The 9326-nt window shown below is 36.9% G+C and overlaps 1 pseudogene; it reads right to left on the reverse strand.

Annotated features, from left to right (window-relative positions):
• Window positions 1-8606: 8606 nt before the first annotated feature.
• LOC128070562 (EP300-interacting inhibitor of differentiation 1-like) lies at window positions 8607-9120 on the reverse strand (annotated as a pseudogene).
• Between the last annotated feature and the right edge of the window lie 206 nt (window positions 9121-9326).

The following is a 9326-nucleotide window of genomic DNA, read 5'->3' on the forward strand; positions in this document are numbered from 1 at the left end:
CTGTGGACTTCCTTGGGAAGTAATGTTTGATTTCCATTCCTCCTCCTTTGCTGCCCCTCTGAGTTTGTGTGGGGTTTCTGCATTGGGAGGGCACTTAAGTTCCTGAAGGTCAGGAGTTGTAGTTGAGCCTTCAGCTATTAACATATATGATACAGTTCAACAGTGATGCATAATGTTGAAGATATTTTCTTGGTTTGATAAAAGAGAATCCATTTGAATATCAATATATGGTTGTTTCTCTATTTCTATGACAATGGAGAAAAGTGATGGTACAAATAATCCCAAGTATCAAAAGATTTACATGTTTTTTCTGTTGAGTTTTATAGTATATTATTGTGATTTTTAAAAAAATGAGCTTCACCTACATGTCATTAGATTATGGGAAGTCAAAGTGGGATTAAAAAGAAGATAAAATATCCAATATGTGCAAGGGAAGCAACTATGGATGACCAATAGTTCAATTATGTAGTCTCTAGATATTATGACCAATGTTGAGCAATGGCGTATTATCAGGCCACTATTCTAAATGGCACTACATTCTTGAAATGGGAGTGTTCTTTACTGTATATTCTTTATATGGCTTTCCTGAAATTTACTTCCCTGATTTTTTCACATACTAAATACTACAGCCCTGATCCTTGAGTGATAAACAATCATCTAAAATTCTAACTTTTCCCCCTGAATTTTCTCTTCCCTTTCTTCTCACTAGCCTTTTCCCTCCCATTTCTATGCCAACATCTAAACAAAATAATCCTGATGAATTTTTCATAGGTTATAATATGTCTAGCTGCAGAGCTCTTTGAGTCTATCCTACTTGGAATTTGTGAGCTTTTTGGATGTGTTGATTAACGTTTCTCATCAAATTTGGAAAGATTTTGGCCAGTATTTCTTCAAATATTCTCTCTGCCCCCTTTGTACTGTCTTTTCTTCTTGGGCTCCCATCATGTGTATGTTGGTGTCTCTCAGATCTGTAAGGCTCTGTTCATTTTTTTTCATTTTTTGATCTTTCTTTTCCTTAGACATGTTAATCCAAAATTAACCTATTTTCAAGTTCATTGCGGAGAAGGCAATGGCACCCCACTCTAGTACTCTTGCCTGGAAAATCCCATGGACAGAGACGCCTGGTAGGCTGTAGTCCATGGGGTTGCTAAGAGTTGGACATGACTGAGCAACTTCACTTTCACTTTTCACTTTCATGCATTGGAGAAGGAAATGGTAACCTACTCTAGTGTTCTTGCCTGGAGAATCCCAGGGATGGGAGAGCCTGGTGGGCTGCCATCTATGGGGTCGCACAGAGTTGGACACGACTGAAGCAACTTAGCAGCAGCAGCAGTAAGTTAATTGATTCTTTCTTCTTCTTGCTCAAATGTGCAATCTTGCTCTTCTAGTGAACTTTACACTTCATTTTTAGTTCTAGTTTCAGAATTTCTGTTTGGTTCATTTCATAATTTTTATGTCATATTGACATTCTCTATTTGGTGAGATATTGTTCTTATACTTTCCTTTAGTTTAGATATTATTTACTTTAGCTCATGAAAAATACTTTTAATAACCAATTTAAAGTCTATTAAATTCAACATTTGAGCTGCCTCAGGAACAGTTTCTATTGATTGCTTTACTTTTTATCCTGTGTATGGGTCATACTTTCTTGGCTTTTGGTAATGATTTTTTTTTTGTTGTTGTTATTGTTGTTGTTGAAACTGGATGTTTTAAGTAATACAGTGCGTATTTGGAAATCAGATCCTCTATTACCTTCTCAGGGTCTGTTGTAGTTGTTTATTTTCTGAATTAATCTGTAGAGTCTGTACTCTTTTTTGTACTTGGCCACATAAGTCTCTGATTGGCTAGCTTAATGCTAAGCTAATGATTGGACTGAGATTTCCTTTTTAAAATATTTTTATTGGAATAAAATTGCTTTACAATGTTGTGTTAATTTCTGCTGTACAACAGTGAGAACCAGCCATATGTATACACATATCCTGTCTATCTTGAGTGTCCCTCCCATCCCTGCCATTCCACCCCTCTAGGTCATCACAGAGCCCTGAGCTGAGCTCCCTGTGCTTTCCTGCAGCTTCCCACTAGCTATCTATTTTACACATTGTAGTATACATATGTCAATGCTGCTTTTTCAGTTTGCCCCACCCTCTTTTTACCCCAGTGTGTCCACAAGTTCATTCTCTATATCTGTGTCTCTATTCAGTTCACTTCAGTTCAGTCGCTCAGTTGTGTCCAACTCTTTGCAACCCCATGAATCGCAGCACACCAGGCCTCCCTGTCCATCACCAACTCACGGAATTCTGCCATCCAGCCATCTCATCCTCTGTTGTCCCCTTTTCCTCCTGCCCCCAATCCCTCCCAGCATCACAGTCTTTTCCAATGAGTCAACTCTTCTCATGAGGTGGCCAAAGTACTGTAGTTTCAGCTTTAGCATCATTCCTTCTAAAGAAATCCCAGGGTTGATCTCCTTCAGAATGGACTGGTTGGATCTCCTTGCAGTCCAAGGGACTCTCAAGAGTCTTCTCCAACACCACACTTCAAAAGCATCAATTCTTCGGTGCTCAGCCTTCTTCACAGTCCAACTCTCACATCCATACATGACTACTGGAAAAACCACAGCCTTGACTAGATGGACCTTAGTCGGCAAAGTAATATCTCTGGTTTTGAATATGCTGTCTAGGTTGGTCATAACTTTCCTTCCAAGGAATAAGTGTCTTTTAATTTCATGGCTGCAATCACCATCTGCAGTGATTTTGGAGCCCCCTAAAAAATAAAGTCTGACACTGTTTCCACTGTTTCCGCATCTATTTGCCATGAAGTGATGGGACCGGATGCCATGATCTTAGTTTTCTGAATGTTGAGATTTAAGCCAACTTTTTCACTCTCCTCTTTCACTTTCATCAAGAGGCTTTTTAGCTCCTCTTCACTTTCTGCCATAAGGGTGGTGTCATCTGCATATCTGAGGTGATTGATATTTCTCCCAGCAATCTTGATTCCAGCTTGTGTTTCTTCCAGTCCAGCGTTTCTCATGATGTACTCTGCATAGAAGTTAAATAAGCAGGGTGACAATATACAGCCTTGACACACTCCTTTTCCTATTTGGAACCAGTCTGTTGTTTCATGTTCAGTTCTAACTGTTGCTTCCTGACCTGCATACAGATTTCTCAAGAGGCAGGTTAGGTGGTCTGGTATTCCCAACTCTCTCAGAATTTTCCACAGTTTTTTGTGATGCACACAGTCAAAGGCTTTGGCATAATCAATAAAGCAGAAATAGATGTTTTTCTGGAACTCTCTTGCTTTTTCCATGATCCAGCGGATGTTGGCAATTTGATCTCTGGTTCCTCTGCCTTTTCTAAAACCAGCTTGAACATCAGGAAGTTCACGGTTCATGTCTCTATTATTCCCCTGCAAATAGGTTCATCAGTACCATTTTTCTAGATTCCATATATATGCATTAATATATGACATTTGTTTTTCTCTTTCTGACATACTTCACTCTGTATGACAGGCTCTAGGTTCATCCACATCACTATAACTGACTCAATTTCATCCCTTTTTTATTACTGGGTAATATTCCATTGTATATATGTACCACCACTTCTTTATCCATTCATCTGTTGATGGATGTCTAGGTTGCTACTTGGAACCAGTAAATCTCCCAGTCTTTGCTAAAGGGCTCTTTGTGTATGTTGGGGGCATGTCTTTAACACTTAAGCAGGTAGTTAACATCTTTACTTTAGCTTTCACTCCCTGCTTGTATAGAGGCTCAAGGTCAGCCAGATGTGAGAGCTGAGACCCTTCTCAGGTATTTCCTGAGCATGCACATAGCCCTGGGCATGATCACAGCTCTATACATGAACATGGCCGTTGAGATTCCCAGGAATATGTCAGAGTTGTTCAAACCCCCATAGATATTTCCCCAGAGTTTCCTTTTAAGCTTTTTCATTAGCCTATTGTTTGCCCCATCTGTTATCCACTGCCTTAGATAACTATGATGTTAAACAACTGCCACAGATTGTTTTCAACAAATGCCCCTGGGGAACAGGACATTTGTACTGGGAGAGATCTCAGCAAGCTTAAATAAAAATAAGGCTTGTGAGTGGGATATTCCAGGGAACCAATAAGTCAAATAATGGTAATTATCTGAAAATGGGGCTTTGAAAAAGCTCCAATCCCATTCTACACTCTCCTGTGACTGCTGGTTTTCACTGTAATTGTGGGCTCTTAGTTTTTAAGACTAGTTTGGAGTTGGGGGTGGGGAGGGGAATAGGGAAAATTTAAAAACTACCAAATCTCAGTCTTACTGAGATACAGCCATTTTTCCTGAATAAATGTTTGCTGGATTTTCATTTCTACCTCTTTTTTAAAAAAATTGAAGTATAGTTGATTTACAATGTTATGTTAGTTTCGGGTATACAGCACAGTGATATATACATATATAACTATTTTTCAGATTCTTTTCCCTTATAGGTTATTACAAAATGTTAAGTCTGGTTCCCTGTCCTTGTTCCTTATCTATTTTATATATAGTACTATATATATGTTAATCCCAACCTCCTAATTTATCCCTTCCCCTTTTCCCCTTTGGTAGCCAGAAGATTGCTTTCTATGCCTGTGTGTCTATTTCTGTTTTGTAAATAAGTTCATTTGTATCTTTTTCTTAGGTTCCACGTATAAGCAATATCATATTTGTCTCCCTTTGCTGTCCACCTGAAACTATCACAACACTGTTAATCAGCTATACTCCAACACAAAATGATAAATGTAATAAAAAAAGATATTTGTCTTTCTAATGTGTGGCTTTCTTCACTTAGTATGATAATCTCTAGATCATCCATGTTACTGCAGATGATCTTATTTCATTCTTTTTTATGTATATGTGTGTGTTTGTGTGTGTATGTATATGTATGTATATGTGTATATATATATACACCACATTTTTGCCTGTTCGTCTGTTGATGAACGTTTAGTTTGCTTCCATGTTTTGGCTATTGTAAACAGTGCTGCAGTGAACATTGAGGTGCATGTTTATTTTCAAATTATAGTTTTCTCTGGATATATACCCAGGAGTGGGATTTAAGGATCGCATGGTAACTCTATTTTTAGTTTTTTAAATAACACTTCCTGGATTGCTGCAAACCTTTGGTTAATTTTCCAAGTTCCAAAAATCTTAATTAATAACAGTATTTGCCAGTGATCTCATTGGTTGGATGAAGGAAGGGATTTTTCTGAGATTTTATCATTCCTGCTGATGTCACTCTGAATTCCTCAATATATGACTTTTCTGTTGTTGATGGAGAAGTGAATAGTCCTTTTAAATAATTTCAAGTTTATAGAAATTTTGCAAAAAATAATACAAGGAATACCTGTATACCCTTTATCTAGATTCAGTTATTGTTAATATTTTGCCTCACTTTTTTATCACTTTTTCTCATGTATGTGCATAATCTTTTTCCATTTTAAAATAGCTTGCATACATCATGTCTCCTTAACCTAGCTACTTTAGTGTATGTTTCCAAAGAATAAAAAATTTCTCTTAAATAATCACAGTCCAGTAAACTTAACATTGAGATAATACTTCATCTTCTGTATTTCTTTTTTGTCAATTGACCCAATAATATCCATTACTTTTTTTTGCTAATTCAGGATCCATTCTAGGTTCATTTACTACATTCAGTTTTGATATCTCTTTTGTCTCTTAAATGGATCCCCCTATTTGCTTGCAAGTTCATAAGAAAGAAGAGCCATAGTAATTTTTCTAGGAATAATGTTTCAAAAGATTGACTTAAATGGTAGCCTAGAAAACTCTCTATTTCTTCATTCTGAAACCTCCCACCCCAGATCCAAAAAAGTCATCAGGTTAGCAAAAAGAGAGATATGTAGCCCTCAGGATTCAGGTATATTTGGAGAATCTTCCTAGTCAATGGCATTCTTCTGTTTCTCTCTTTTAGTTTAATATCTCAAACCTATCTCCTTCCTCTTCTGACTGCTATCCCTTTGGTACTAAACACATGACAGATACCATTTGCTCAGGTTTAATTTGTCACAGCATACCTGAGTGAGGAGCTTCACAACATAGCTGGGGACCACAGTGAGCTTTCCTTCTAAGAGATATTAATTAAATTTTGTATAAAGGAGCCCAGGTGCACTAGCAAAGATCTTTTCTTTCCAAGCCAAAATGTAGCAGACATTTCCCAAAGAGACCTCATCTATCTACTTCTTTGTGAAAATCAATTAGTGTTATGAATGTCTGATAACTTTCCTAAAACAAAAATCTGTCTTGATGGCAAAGTCTGTGAGAGAGATCTTTCTACTTTCATTCCTTTGGCCCTCAGTTATCTTCTTGAATATTCCACTCCCCAAATATTAATTTGAAGTGGTTATTTTCTAGCACATCAGACCATTTGCCAGTGTTGTAACCTAGCCCTCCCAATGTTTTTTGCACCCTTCATTGTCTTACCTGCCTCCCCCCAGTATGCACACACATTTATGGCCTGAAGCTTATGACTGCCTTGGGTATGGAGTCTTCCATAATCTACTTACCTATGGTACCATAACCTACCTGTCCCTTTGTAAATTATCTTAACCAGTAAAAATCTGGTTATAATTGGTCCATTTTTTATTTGTGTAAAAATGCCTTTTAAAACTAATTTTAATCCTTATCTAATTTTAGTTTATTCAATATAAATTTGCTATCTAACAGAATTCTGTAGCTTTTTTTTCTGTAGCTTTAACTTAGTGTTTTTCAGCACTATATCCATTGTACTTTAGAGATCTAACAGATTAGGTGTTTCAGTTTGAAGCTGTTCAGTTTTATAACACTTCTAATGGTTAAATGTCACATATCCTGCTTTTGGATGACTCTTTCTTCATTTGTTATGTTCTTGCCTTTTTCTGCCTCTTCCCCTCCCCCCAGGTCCATACTATTCTATCCACCTGTGAACTACTCATCTTTCACCTCTGACAAATGAAATCTTTACCATTCTTATCCTCGTTAACCAAATTATACATGCTGAGAAGATAGAGACCTTGTTTTGTTTCTTTTGAAATCTTACATGACACTAAGCAATGGTGCCTTGATACTTACTGTAGGTGCTAAATGATACATGCCTAGATATTACCTGAATTGTATTGAAAAACTGAACTATACTTCCATGAAGCTTTCCTTGGTAATGTGAACAATGATGTCCTTGTTTGTCTAAATGTCTATTTCCCTTTTACCTCTCAAGGTACTATATCACAAGCTGTTTTGAACTATATGTATACATGTATATACTTGAATTATTTTCCTGAAACCCTAAATCCATAAGGTTAAAAGTCATCTGGAATGAGTCTTCATTAAAGTTATAAAACTTTTATAGCAAATATATATAAATGAAATGGACAGTACCTTTTTAATTAGTTCACATGCCTATAGATCAGTATTAATTATTGCCAGAGTATGACAGGCTTAGCATCAGTTTTCTTTCTTTCTTTCTTTCTTTTTTACACAGAAAAAGAAACTTTTAGCATCTTGAATGCTGGTGCATAACCAAAAAACAAACTTAATTAGAGGAGGAGACAGAGAGAAACTTCAGATACTGAGGTGGATTTCTGGGCAGATTAAAAAGTTTTAAGTGTTGTTCATAGTGTCTTTTTTTAGATGTAGGGCTTTTCTTTTACTGGACAATTTTCACTTAACAGTTTTTACATTATGAAGTTCAACCAGAGTCTTTTGCCTGTAAAGTTAAATGAAAAAAAGAGCAAGTGAAACAGAAAATTCTCTAGTATATACTGATGTTTGAAATAGTTTGTGTTCTTTATACTTTCATGTACATTTTACTATCTAAATTTGAAACTTTATTAACGGTGTCTTAAGTTTTGACTTTTAAAAATGTTCAAGGCAATGATTTTTCTTGAATTAAAGATTACAGTAACTTTAAAAATGATCAAGATACATGTACAAACAAAATCTCAGTTGTACTTGGAAACACATTTCAAGATATAGCACACATGACACACACTTCTTTTGAGACTTTATTATTCTTTGGGATACTGAAGAATACTCGGTAGATTTATTTTACACTAAAAATTTACCCTTTGATAACCACAGCTTGGATAGATCACAAAGTTGAATCTTTAAAGTTTTCTCAATATTCTTTCAGTCCAAATAACTCAAAGACATCATGTCCTAAGGTGGACAAATCAGTTACTTTTTCCCATATAATTAATATATGATATATTAATATATTAATTTGATATAATTAATATCAGTGGGCTTCTTGTACTGGAAGTCTGTCTTGGTCATAACATTCTTGCAAAGCTATTCCTTACAGTGAAACATGAAAGATATTTCCCCCAATGCAAAGAAATTAATCTGAATAAACAACAACGTCAAAGCCATAAGTGTCTCAGGACATTCTTCAAAACAGGATTCAACAGTACTAAGATACTTTTCTTTAACAATTTCCTTCCTTTTTCTTAACTGTGCAGTCACTACCTTATTCTACTCTGCAAAAAAAAAAAAAAAATCGAGTTTTTCATTGTCACGGAACTACTTGGAATGAACCCAAAAGACAATGGAATGCTGGGTCTCTCCTCAAGCAGCGTCCTTTCTTAACAGCATTTAACTATTCTCTGTCAATAATCTCACTACAACCGAGTTCTTTCGTCAGGCGATTGACAACCATAAGTGAAATAAGCTCTTTGATAAAACCCAATTGATCAAACGGGGTCTTCTCATTATGCATCTGAAACCTGCCATCCAGAGCTGCTTCTCTGGCTCTGGAGGTTCTCAGAAACATCTTGTTGGCTTCTTCAAGGGCCGCTGATACTGTAGCCTGCACCACTGAGCGGCTTCTCTTCCTGATAGTCATTGCTCTGGAAATCAGTGCCTGTGATCTCGCCTGGCTGCTCCCCAGGGCTGGGCCAGCTAGCTAGGCCTCAGGGCCGCATTGGCTGGGCCGCCTCCTCCTGCATTGGGCCTTCCTCCAACGGGGCCCCGGCGTGGGAGGGGTTCCGGGATAGCTTCCAGCTCCCTCTGCTTACCTCCATATGTGGAAGGTCGCTCTCGCCAGGCACCACATCCATCTGCAGGTCGTTGCTCTCCTCACAGAGCTCAAACAGCTCATTCATTTCAGACATAGTGCAAGCAGCTCAACCTCCCTGTAAGGCGTTTGTTTTCCACCTCTTTATGTTTTTTTAGGTATAAATGCTCATAATCTTGCTTTTGTAATGGAATGGGAATGGAAATTTTGTTTATCATTGTTACCCAATTCTTTGATCTCCTTTCAAGTTATTTGCCACAAATTACAATGGTCTATTATCAAAAATTATTTTAATGATTTATA

This window comes from Budorcas taxicolor, chromosome X (assembly GCF_023091745.1).
Source record: "Budorcas taxicolor isolate Tak-1 chromosome X, Takin1.1, whole genome shotgun sequence".
Lineage (NCBI taxonomy): Eukaryota > Metazoa > Chordata > Mammalia > Artiodactyla > Bovidae > Budorcas > Budorcas taxicolor.